Raw genomic sequence first — 12,773 nt, forward strand, 5'->3', positions numbered from 1 at the left:
CTCTATCCGACACAGGCAAAGCAGACAGGAAGGAGATTCTCTGTGTGACATTAGATCACAGAGGAATGGCCCCCAGTCAAGTTAATCATTTCTCAATATGCTCTAATATCCTGGAAAAATATATGTCTTCCATCTGGATAGGATCAGCAATTTCTATTTTACTATCTAGTAATCAGTATTATCTTAACTTTGCTACCCTGTGTATTTGATTTGGCTGTACAGACCCTTTTTAAACTCCTTCTCCTTGCCCATTACCTATTTATTGTCCCTAAAGAATCACACTGACCCTGTTCTCATTTTTCTTCTTTTTTAAATCAGGGTTTGGATTTCACATGTGTTGGTATTCAGATATTAGTGGTACTCAATTTCCTGGTAAATTCTGACATTTAGCTCCGAGGAAAGCAGCATGAACATTGTAATAAGAAACTCCTGAAGCTCTATAAGCACGGTTGGACCCTCAACTGATTTTGCTTCCAGGAAATCCTGTTCTCTGAAGAAGCTGTTATGGTCCATTGGACCATTATCCTACCTTGAAAAAGATCTAAGAGCCGTATTTACACGTTCAGCTGTCATAGATCCAAAGTAGCCATTAGTAATGATCAGGTAAATAGAATAACTTCAAATGTCCCTAAATACATATTTGCAGGATAATAGGCTATTGGGTGAGGTGTTCCTCTTTTAAATAAGCCCAGTTTTTGAAGGAAATTCTGGCTAGGCCATAAGCACGCTGGGTAAAGTTGCCCTCAGTTGTGTGTCTTACTAGTTAACATATCATGGCTTTATCTGATAATGTCTTGGCATTCCTTGAGTTCGCAAAGGATGATGTGGAGCATGCAAAATGGACTTAAGGCAAATCTCAGGATACAAACCATTATTCTAAGTGTTAGAGCAGGGGCTTTTGCTGACATGCCCCCAGGGTTAGTAACAGATGTCTACATGTTCGTTTCCTTGTTTCATAAAGTCTAACAGAAATCAGTCATTTATGCTCAAGTAACCAACGGTCTTGTTCAAGCCTCACCGATGCGTTATAAAGATGAAGACTTCACAGTCTGGAGCCAGACTGCCTGAAATTTAACACGCTAAATATGAAACCTCGTCCAATGGACGAGGAACTGGAACCTCAGTTTCTATCAGTAAAATAAGGATGACAACAGTATCCAATCGTATGATTGTTGCAAGGCTTACCTGAGTGGAAGCAAGGTAGGCGTTTAAGGCAGGGCTGGACATACAGTAAGTTCTCAGTAAGGACTTCTTATTGTCGGGGTGCCCCGGGCCCGAACGGAAGTATAAGCCAAGATGGCGGCTGGCGACATGCCAATACGAGCGGTTTAGAAGACAAACAAGTGTCGTCCATTAAGGAAGTCGCTCTCATTGGCTTGAAATGAGTGTGCTCACTCCGTGATCCCTGCATGCCCCCATATGCCTCAATATACTGTCCACGGGCTTTTCACATGTACCTCTCCCTGATTGGCTCGCACAGCCTTTATTACTAGGGCGCTCGCTGAAGGCGGGGGATTTCTCCTCCGGAGAGTGTAGAAGAAGGTACGCTGAAATAAAGAGCTCTTAACATCAGTGTGTCGTGCTTCTCTGCGGGCGGAGAACGCGCGATATCTTATGACTTTTTGCTTCTAGCTAAATTATATGAAGTCCAATCAAGTATTTTACACTCATCAGAAACTCTACTTGGCAAAGGTATATATCTCAAATTAATTTTTATGAATTATTAAATAATATATTTCCCAGATGCCTCTTAAAACCTGTTTTATGTAAAGGAAAAAAATTGAAAGGGGTCATTGGTGAAAAAAATATTGGAAATCACCATGTTTGGGAGATTTTTAAGACTCTTTTGTTTACATTGTGTTGACATGGCATCCAAAACCAGAAGGGGAACCATAGAGCGAACACCTCCTCAAAAGAACCCAGTCCTTAGAAGCACTATAATCTTAATATAATAATAATAATTATAACATGGCCATTGGACACAGTGTCTCAACCTGGCTTTCTCAATTTCCCATTAAAATATCCAAGGACACTCAGAAAAACACAAAATGAAAATGGAAATTGATTAACACTCTAATACAAAAGTCCAGGAGGGGTCTCCTTTAGATAAGGAGCCAAAGAGAAGGAAAAAAGCTGCTCAGGATCATACGAAACTTAAAACACAATGCACCAACATTAAAACCCACGCTGGAGGGAGGAGTTACAAGACAGTTGTCACCATCATCGAAGACTAGAAAGCCTTCCTGTCCACCCCCGAGCCAAGCCAGGTAGCTGCCTCTTTGTTCATTGTCTGAATTCCCAGGACAACTTCTGCATTCCTCTACTGTATCATTTGCCACATCACATTGATACTATCTGTTTGTAGGTCCAAATCTGAATCTAAGTTGTAGGAACCGTTGTATTAGTCGTATCTGCATCTCCAGTAACCAAAGGGACCTGAACTAAGAGAGAGCAAAGTAGCTCTGGGATATGCAGAGGTGTTGACTGAAGCTATTGGCTGAACACCTCGCTGCCCATGTGTGAAGTGACATTCCACGTGGATAGGAAAAGAATCACCAGAAAGCCGTGGATGAAACAATTTCTGGAACCCAGGCAAAGCTGAAGATCATTCCTGCTTCAACCAGTCAGAGTGGAGAGCCCTCCTGATGTGTGGATATGGGTGGGGGTGTACTGATGGTGAGCAGGCTTGTACAAACTTGACATAGCTGATTGTTAACTTTCGGGGATTGTTTGATGTCACATTGGTAGATTGAAACTGGCCAGAGTAGGAAGTAAACAGACACTGTAAATTGGGCTTTATTTTTTTTTCGTTGAGAACCAGTTGTTAAATATGCAGCAGCACACCGCTGAGCATGGTGTAGGGTCTTTAGAAAGAACCGTGCTTTAGTAGTTCAGTAGTTTCATCCTAGGACAAAATCTACCCTGAAAAGAAATAAAAACAAAAACTAAAAAAGCAAGCCTCAAAAGGATCAAGCTGATCTACAAGGAACTTAACCTTAACTTACCCTCAATTAAGATCAGACACTCTTGAAGGTAATACAACAAAATTCAGCTCTTAACACTATAACGTTCATAATCATATGAGTAGTCTTACATCCATTAAATAAATTTAATTCTTCTCAGGCCCAGAGGATCTCACTGAATTCTATGAAACATTTAAAGAAGAAATAAGACCAAGTCTATACAGACTTTTCTAGAAAATAGAAGAGGAGGAAACACTACCTAATTCAACATGCCATGAGGCCAACACCACCCTGCTATCAAGACAAGGCAAGAACATTCCAAGACATTACATTACATTACAAGGAAACTGCAGACCAATATTCCTCATGAACATAGATCTAAAATACTTAACAAAATATCAGCAGACCAAAACCATCAATAAAATACTAATAAATGATGAGCCAGTGTTGTTTACCCCAGGGGTGGGATGTCAGTTAAACATCTGAAAAATCAGTGCATATAAGTCACTGTATTAACACATTAGTGAAATAAGTCAGACATGAGACTCTGTACTATATGATTCCATGTACATGAAACTAGAAAAGGCAAAACTGGAGTGGCAAGAAACCGATCAGTGATTGTCTGGGGCTGGGATGGAAGGAGGGGATGTACTGAAAATTGGCAGAAAGAAACTTTGGGGTCTAATGGAAATGTTACTTTTTTTAAAAAATTGAAGTATAATGAATATACAGTATTATATTAGTTTCTGGGGCACAAAATAATGATTGGTCAAATGTTACATTTCTTAATAGTGGAAGTAACTATGTGATGTTTATCAAAATTTATCTAATGGTTCACTTAAAATGGGGGATCTCATTTAATATAAGTCATACCTCAGTGAAGCCGATTTAAAGATTTTTTCAGCCCAAATCAGCAAATACCCTCATGACAAGAGCAGCTTCTATAATCCTTTCCTTTCTCTAGGTCTCCTCTTTCCCTTCTTTGTTTAGCCTAGTAACACCTTAGCACAATGTCAGCTCTGGGTGGCTGGTCCAAATGCCCTGACCTGCCACCACCAGAAATGGGAGTCAGTCATGGATTTGCTCTGTGGAGAGCCTCTGAGAAAAGTTGAAGCGTGGACTTTCAGGCTCCTCCTTCCTTTCCTGCTTTTGTCAAGTGAGTGAAGGTTTAAGGCTGGGCCTCCTGATAAACCGTCTTCGGTTCAGTCAGAAACATTTACTCATTTATTGGGGACCATAAATATGTCAAGGACTGGACTTGGGAGTCAAGTAACCAGATTTTAGAACTGGTTCTTGTGTGAGCTTGAAGAAGTGAACAAGTTGCTTAACATTCTTGGCTTTACTGTCATCCTTCATAAAAAATGAAGATCGAGAATTCCTAAAGTATTTCCAATAAAATCTGAGTCCTCATTTCCCTGAGGAAAGACTTCTACAGAATTACTACTCTTTTCTCACAGCAGTGCTTTGACCTGTTCATCTGCTTTCTATGTATAGCTTCCAAAATCATGTCTGTAATATTTTAATGCCCAATCACATTCAGTTAAGTAGATTTAACATTCAATAACACCTCATCAATCTAGCACTCAGCTCTCTTGATTTTTCAATTCTTCTGAATAAAATCATGGATCAGATAAAAAGCTTTGAAATAGGGAGGAAGAGAGGGCTCTGAGTCGTCTAATGAAAGATTGGGGAATTTTTCTGAAAGAAGAACCCCATTGGCTTCCTTAGGGTTAACTCCCGGGAACTTTACATCCAAGCCCAATAAGATTAGTTCTCAAAGCCATACTAGGTAATTATCAGCAGATTAAAAGGTCCTGACAAACCAATGACAAGGGAAGAGCTAGAAAAACCACAGAATATGGGTACAATAAAAGCAAATGATTCTATTGTAGAAAATAAACTGTTCTGTACACATACTTCCAATAGGTCCTGAGGGAACTGGTATTTTGGAGCTAAATGTGATTACTAATGCCATTAATACTACTTTGCATTCTAAGGGACAGCTCCCAGATTTCCAGAAAACTGGATGGGTCCTCCAGAATGACTCAACCTTTGAGTTTTGGAAAGATGATGTCGGCTGTAGTATATCTTATTTAGCAGCTGTTTCATATGTGTAAATGTTGTGATCTTCACTGTCCTGAAGCTCCCTGAGGGGAAGGCCAGGTCATATATGTCTCTGTGCCTCCCATACAACCATCTTTGTCTCTATTGTGGGACCACCGACACCACCTTCACACAGGTGTAGTTTGGGGAAGGGACACAAGTGCCTAGACAGAGGCTGGCACACAACTCCTCCTCAATGAATGCTGGCAGAATGAATGACCTTAGTGTGTTGTGGAGTTCCAGAAGTGCTTGAATGGTTTATTGACTTAGGGATACTTGTGCTCTCTTCAAAGCTGTATCACATGCTTGGAGTGCCATGTTCTCTCTCTCTCCAAAATTTACTAATCTTCCCCCCACAATGTCTGAAATCCCACAAATTTCCAAAGATTTTCCTAAGAAAGTCTGATGGTTACTTTTCAATCCCACGAGGAGTAGACCACAGACTCCAATGGCCTTTGTCCCCATGCTCTTCCCAAAATGTTCTTGCTCGGGGGAAGAACCTCAAAATTTCTCTGATCTCTACTCATATGTGACACAAATAGTTTACAGATTGGGCTTAAGATTTGTATTTTGACTTCTGTTTTCTCTTTCTATGTTCATTCACATCACGTGGTTTTATTACACGTTTTTAGCATCTTGACAAAACGTGCCTTTGTAATGAATTTTTTTTTCTTTTACAGTTTCCTGTAGGCATTTAGGTGCTTAAAAAAATACCTTAAGAAATGCAATTGAGGGAAAAAACGAGAAATATGATTGAGGGAGTCAAGGATTCAAGCACTTCCAAAAGAGTATCTTCATTGACAGCAAAATAATTTAGAATGAAAAAGAAGAGTATTCACGTGAGTGACACTTCTGCAAAATTCTGGGACAGGTCAATAAGTCTGCTATGTAGCTCTTATACAGCTAATGCAGGGCTATGTGAGGGAGAGGATACCAACGTAATCTGATCCAATGGAACAATTCTACATGAATTTAATACATTTAATTTGTCTTTGTATAAATATAAAAATAAAATACATCTTAATCTTGGAAAATTCAAGAAAAAGAAAAAATGCCCTACGTTCCCACCCTGACAAGACTACTTGTATAGACTTGAGAAAGGCTATGGGTACAGTACCTAGTAGAAAACCCAGTTCCTGCCCTGGAGGAGTTGTAGATCTCAGTGGAAGGAGACAAGAGCTACACAGCTGATGTAGCTTCAAACTAGATAAAACTGTGTATAGTTTCCAAGTGCTAAATGGAATTCATAAAGTATTTACAAAGGAGAAAAAAATAGAGCCTCTAGTATCTGGGCCTCCAAAAGTGCTTTAAGGTACTATACCCCAAGTATGAGAAACTACCCAAAAAACAAGACCTTCTCTTCCAGGGACCCAATGGCTGAGTAACAAGCATCAGGGAAATGTTCCTGCCACCAATAACTCCCACTGAACATGTGGGAGACAAGGATTCTTGTGATGCAACCAACCTTCAAATAGGTTGGGTTATGTGAGGTTTTGCAAAGCTTTATCCCTATTTACACCCCTGCTTCAGTACAGCTTGACACCTCTGTAGAGTCCTGGCCAAAACAAATTCCAAGTTAAGCCTGAACATTTGGGCACATACTAAAACACTCCGCAGCTAGAGGATACTAAGTCCGCCATTCTCCCAGAACAATGGCCGCCGGAGATAAGCAAGCAGTAATGAATGTTTGTACTGGAAAGTTCTTAAAATGTACACTTAGATGTGCATATATGTGCCAAATTTCCCCACTCGATGAAAAGCATGGCCTCCTTGATCCTGGGTGGGTGGCATTCTCTTTCCATGAAGTGGTGTCAGAGCTGCTTTCTACTCAAGGCACAAGAATTTGCTTTAGTTAGGATCTTTTGATTTATAACTCAGTGTCTAGTTTTGAAATTCAAATTCCATGCAGCTGAAATATCATTTGCTTCTCAAATCAAGTTTAAAAGAAACAATAAACAAGGTAATAAATGTCCACTCGAATGTTGTTAATTCCCTGGCCTGCTAATATTTCTAAGATTCTTTTCAAATCACAAACATTATGACTTAACCCGGGGATCCCAGAAAATTGGGTAAACAGTGATTTAGGATAAGACAGAATAGGATCAGGAACTATCAGAGCTGTGCGTGAGTCTTGGAGGTGACCGAGTCGCATTTGTCCATTTGATAGTGGAGACTTTGAGACATTAAAAGATGATCAAGGCAATGTCATAGCTAATTAGCTGAAGAAGCCCTATGCGTGCTCCCACCTTAATGAAAATTCAATGAACCATTTGTTGAATGTCTTGCCTATGTTAAGAACTTGTTTGTTCTTGCCTCTGGATTTATCGAGATGGAAACATTTCTCAAGGAGTTTACATTCAAATTTACATTCAAGATCGCTTATCATTTGATCTTGGGAAAATGTTAGATAGTTAATATTTAATACTTTCTGGGGTGCCTGGGTGGCTCAGTGGGTTAAAGCCTCTGCCTTCGGCTCGGGTCATGATTCCAGCCAGGGTCCTGGGATCAGGCCCCACATCAGGCTCTCTGCAAACAGGGAGCCTGCTTCCCTTCCTCTCTCTCTGCCTGCCTCTCTGCCTACTTGTGATCTCTGTCAAATAAATAAATAAAATCTTTTAAAAATATATTTAATACTTTCTTTGGTTAAAAAAATCTTTCTTAACCATCTCCATTTAAGGAGGATGGCAGTATGGCACTTCAGATCCTAAAATCTAAAGGGGATCTTCATTATCCTAATATAAATGATCCAGGTGTCTAAGCTCCAATACCGTGTAAGGAAGAGAGAGTTGTTTTAATAAGAAAATGATCACTAAATGCATTTCCACTTAAAAACTAGTGACCAAACATCCCTTCTCACTCGGCACAGTGTTTATCTTATCCTTTGGGTCAACATTTTTGTTGAAAATATCCACATAATGCCAACTGATTGCAAAATAAAATTGAATCCCTTACCGAAAGAATTCATAAAGTAAATCAAGTTTACGTGGAGGAACTGTTCAACCTCATGCAAGGCCATTGGTAAACAAAGAACTGCTAGAAATAAAATGGTTAATGGAAGAGAAAATCGTAAGAATGGTGACTAAAAATTTACTCCAGAAAAGAATGGTCCAGGAGCACTGCGTGGCTCAGTGGGTAAAACCACAGACTCTTGATTTCTGCCCAGGACATGATCTCATGTGTTGAGATGGAGCCCTGCCTCTGGCTCCACACTGGGCGCTGGGTGTGGACCCTGCTTAGGATTCTCCCTCTCCCTCTCCCCCCCACACCTACCCCACCCCCGCACTCACGTGCATGCAAGCTCTCTCTTAAAAAAAAAAAAGTCTGAGTATCCTTGAATTAAGAGAAGCCCTAGAAAAAGATTAATAAAGTTCTTGGATATTTTTGCAAAAATGTTCTGGTTTGTAGGATGAAACTCAAAGAAGAACTAGAGGCCATTGTATTCTGCCAGTCTATACATTTTTCAGAAAAATCACACACTCCAAGAGAGAATGAATACTTAGGTCATTCTTTTTGTTCGCGCTCAGAATATAACACAGTTTTAACTTAAATAAATGTGTTTTATATGCAAAATAAGATAAAATTATTTTTAAGATTTTTAGTTTGATTCTTAAAGATCTAGCTCCTGCCACTTGTTAATTTGAATATCTGTTCTCAATTTCAAGTGTACTTTATAGCCATGATTTTCAGTAACAAAGATGACCTGTAACTGGAGATATGAAAGAGTAGAAAGTGTAGCAACTTTTCTAGGGTCTCGCATCTAGTACTGGCCGCACTGAGTCACCGAAAGCTCCTGTCTCCCAGAGACTGCTAATCTCTGAGCAAAGATGTAAAGAATTCGCCTTGTATTTAACAGTGTCTTTTCCCAATCACGGTAAGAATTTGATGGCAGGAGAAGTAAAAAGGTGCTGAGGAAAGATCTTATGGAAGATCAAATAAAATTTGTTTTCCCTTCACTTTAGCTAAAGAAATGACATGTCTAAAATTGATCCTAATCCTAAACGTACATTCCAGGGATAAGACTTGCCCATTTTAAAGTGTGTTCTGGTGCAATTAAGAGGCACACTTAAGATAGGGATTAATCTTGATTATACTGTTTGGGGTTCTTTTTTTTTTTTTTTTTTAAAGAGAAACTACACAGAGGAAATGCTAACAGTCCCCAGCACCATCACCACTGCTGTCTCGCAAAGCAGAAGAGTTCCAAGGTGTTATGGACTCAATGTTTGTGTCCTATGGACTCAATGTTTGTTAGGGCTAAAGCCCTAACCTCAAGTGTGATAGTGGCTGGAGGTGGGACCTTTGGAAGGTAACGAGGTTTCAATGATGTCATGAGAGTGGAGCCCCTTATCGGATTAGTGTCCATGTAAGAAAAGGAAGACCAACACACTATCCTGTGCTAGCACTCTTTCTCCCAGTCTCTCCTCTGCCACATGAGGACACAGAGGGAAGGTGGCCATCTGCAAGTCAAGAAGTGGGCCACTCCAGGAACTGAATCGGCTACCACCTTGATCTTGGACTTCCCAGCCTCCAGAACTGTGGGGAAATAAATGTTTAACTGTTTATGTCACTTGTCTATGGTATTTGGTTATGACAGCCTAAGCTAAGACACAAGGTCTCCAGGCCAGGTTTTGGTTCTAATTTGATGGTTTTCCAAGAGGCCACAGTCTCCTCTCATGTAGACATGAAGGAGACATCATTGTCTGGAGCCCGTAGGTTAGAGATGTGCTGTCTCACTCAGAAGGACAGGGACCCATTTACCTGTGCATCTCAGAGAACAAAACATCCACTGTATGACTTGTGAGCTGTGGCCTTGGCCCTAGACTCCACTAGTGATGCTACTTCACCTGCCCACTAGACCTTGGTCCAACTCAGAGACAGTCAGTCTACACAGCAAATATTGAGGCCTCTGTCTCGACCTTGGGAAACACCGAGGTCTCACCTTTCATCATTTCAGGGAAAAGCTGGGTCTGGGAGAGGAGGGCATCCCTAGGCTCTCCCGTCAGGCTCAGGCCTACATACTGCCCAGGCCTCCAATCCACCAGATTTACTTGATTCTTGGCACAGAACATGAAGGAAGCCCAAGAATTTCTGCCCGTGATGCTGATGCCCGTGGCGATCCTGTCTTGGTGACGGAAGGAGCACAGATGGAGGTGGATGGAGAGTGAGTGCCCTCAGCAGCCCCCAGTGGCTGCTCCACACGGAGTTGGGTCAGGGGCAGCCTGTCCGTCACAGTGGCCCCGCCTCCTCTCTGCGCAGCCGCAGTGCCCAGGGCCTGCAGTAACTCCCAGCAGTGGGACCTGTCCTCCCAGTTGTCTTTTCCTCTCATCCTCACACCGCTGGTTTCTGCAACCACGGGAAGGAAGGTCCTGGGCTGGGCTGCACCGCTCTCTCTCTGCATGCCACTAGAGGGTGGCTCCCAGCAGGGCCCCTGTCCACCCCAGGATGGCAGTGGGACAGGTGGTCTGTCTCTGCACAGACACCACCTGCGTCCCGGGGTTCAGCGTACCTAACCCAAGGCACAAGCTCACCCCTCTGCTCGCCTCTACACCCGGCTTCTCCGACGCTCACCGCCTCAACTAACGGCAGCACGAAGCTGAGTCGGCAGTCCGGGGACCTCTCCGCTCTTTCCTCACAGCCAGCTGAGCCAAGGCTTCTGGTCTGGGCCCGAATTCCACCCTCTTCCCATTCCCGGCCGTACACAACTGATGCTATAAGAGGCCTCCCAACTGGCTTCTTGGACTCCAGCCTTCAGTTTCCCTAACTGATTTCTGACCCAACCTTACTGATCCGTTCCTGCTAGTGCTCAATTATTTCTGGCAGTTTCCTGTTATTGACGATTTTAAATCCTGTAGGACTAGGCCCCCAGGACCTGGTTCGGTTTTCCTGAGCCACCTGTCGTGTGCTCTCCCTTATACCCTGCACTCAGGCCTCTGTGATATTCATTAGACGCGTTCTGGGAATTCACCCCAAATGTCTTTGCTGTGCCCCCTCCTCCGAAAAGGCCCAAGCTAGCTGCCAATTTTTTAGCCCAATTCCAGTATAAATGTTACAGTTTTTTAGTTGGCTTTCCTGCCATCTTCTTGATCTAAATTTATGCTCTGTTTCCCAAGTTCATGTGTCACTTTGTTAATTAATAGGATGACCCTGTGTTCCTGTTTGCTTGGGACAGTTCTGGTTTATGTCTGATGTTCCTGTTTGTTTGTTTGTTTGTTTGTTTGTTTATGAGGAGTAGGAGACAGGGAGAGAGAGAATATTAAGCAGGCTCCACACCCAGCAAGGAGGCCGACACAGGGCTCCATCTCCTGACCCTGAGACCTGGGCTGAAACTGAGGGTTGGATGCTTAACTGACTAAGCCACCCAGGTGCCCCCCGCCGACAATTTATTAATAATTTCCTTTTTTTCCTTTTCTCCAGAAATGTCCAGATTAGGACAATACATGATATGGCTACTATATACATCTCATTCTTGTATTCTAAAACATTATATTCTAATTCTTTATGTACTTCTTTACGTCCCTCCTGCCCTATCCCTAGGTTTGAGGTCAAGAATGGCTACATCTCTCCAGGTTGCCTTCCCCCAGGCCCAGCCAGTGCCACGGAGTAGATGTTCAGTATTATTTCTTTTAAGTACACTTTGGTTGGGCCCCAAGGGATGAATGTGACTTGAAGAAGCAGAGAGTAGAGACATTTATAAGATTATTATGTTACAGGGGCGCCTGGGTGGCTCAGTGGGTTAAAGCCTCTGCCTTCGGCTCGGGTCATGATCCCAGGGATCTGGGATCGAGCCCCGAATCGGGCTCTCTCCTCGGTGGGGAGCCTGCTTCCTCCTCTCTCTCTCTGCCTGCCTACTTGTGATTTCTGTCTGTCAAATAAATAAGTAAAATCTTTAAAAATAAAGATTATTATGTTACAGTGATACTAGGGATAATGCTGAGATATTCCATTGCAGAAAATATACTTAATTCCAAGCACATCCCAGCCTTGACATGAGGATTTCCTGATCTGCTGAGCAAGAGCACACATGAGGCTTCAGAACATGAATTTAGGGCCTTAAATACAGGTTAAATGTTCAAAGAATAATGGTTTAAAGGGATGTCAATTCCCTGGCCTGCTTTGGAGGCTCTAAATCTAAAGATAAGCAGTGAGGAGGAAAAAACGAGGTATTCTAGATGTTCATGATATGTCATGCATTATTGCATGTAAATGCTATCGGAAACTGTGTGCATTTTTGTAAATACGTCAGTGAGTATATAACTGGTACATTCATGCATGTGTTTGTGTCTGTGCACGTGCTCACGTTCACTGGGCACATGGAGGGATGGTCTAAGTCATGCTGTCGCTGTAAATCCGGTGATCTCCAGACACCCAGGGGCCGCTGGCAAATGACTCCCGAGTCTGATCCCAGCCCTCAGTACAAAGACTCTTAAACCTATAACAAGAACTGCCTGGTGACTCACCTAGAAGGCAAATCATCAGAGCAGGGGCATGGTGAGGCAAAATTAGAGCACTGTCTGGGGGAAGTGGCTAGTACCAGGGGAGGGCATAGTTAAGTACAGCAAGACATGCATTAGGATTGTTCTCTTGATCATCTCCAGTGGTTGATGCTGGGGTCCTAGGGTTGTCTGTCTTAGTGCCGCGAGGAGCACAGAGCTTTGTAGTCCCGTCAAGTTCGAGGTTAAAAAGGTACGAGGCAGCTTCCACACTTGCATT

This window comes from Neovison vison, chromosome 11, assembly GCF_020171115.1.
Source record: "Neovison vison isolate M4711 chromosome 11, ASM_NN_V1, whole genome shotgun sequence".
Taxonomy (NCBI): Eukaryota; Metazoa; Chordata; class Mammalia; order Carnivora; family Mustelidae; genus Neogale; species Neogale vison.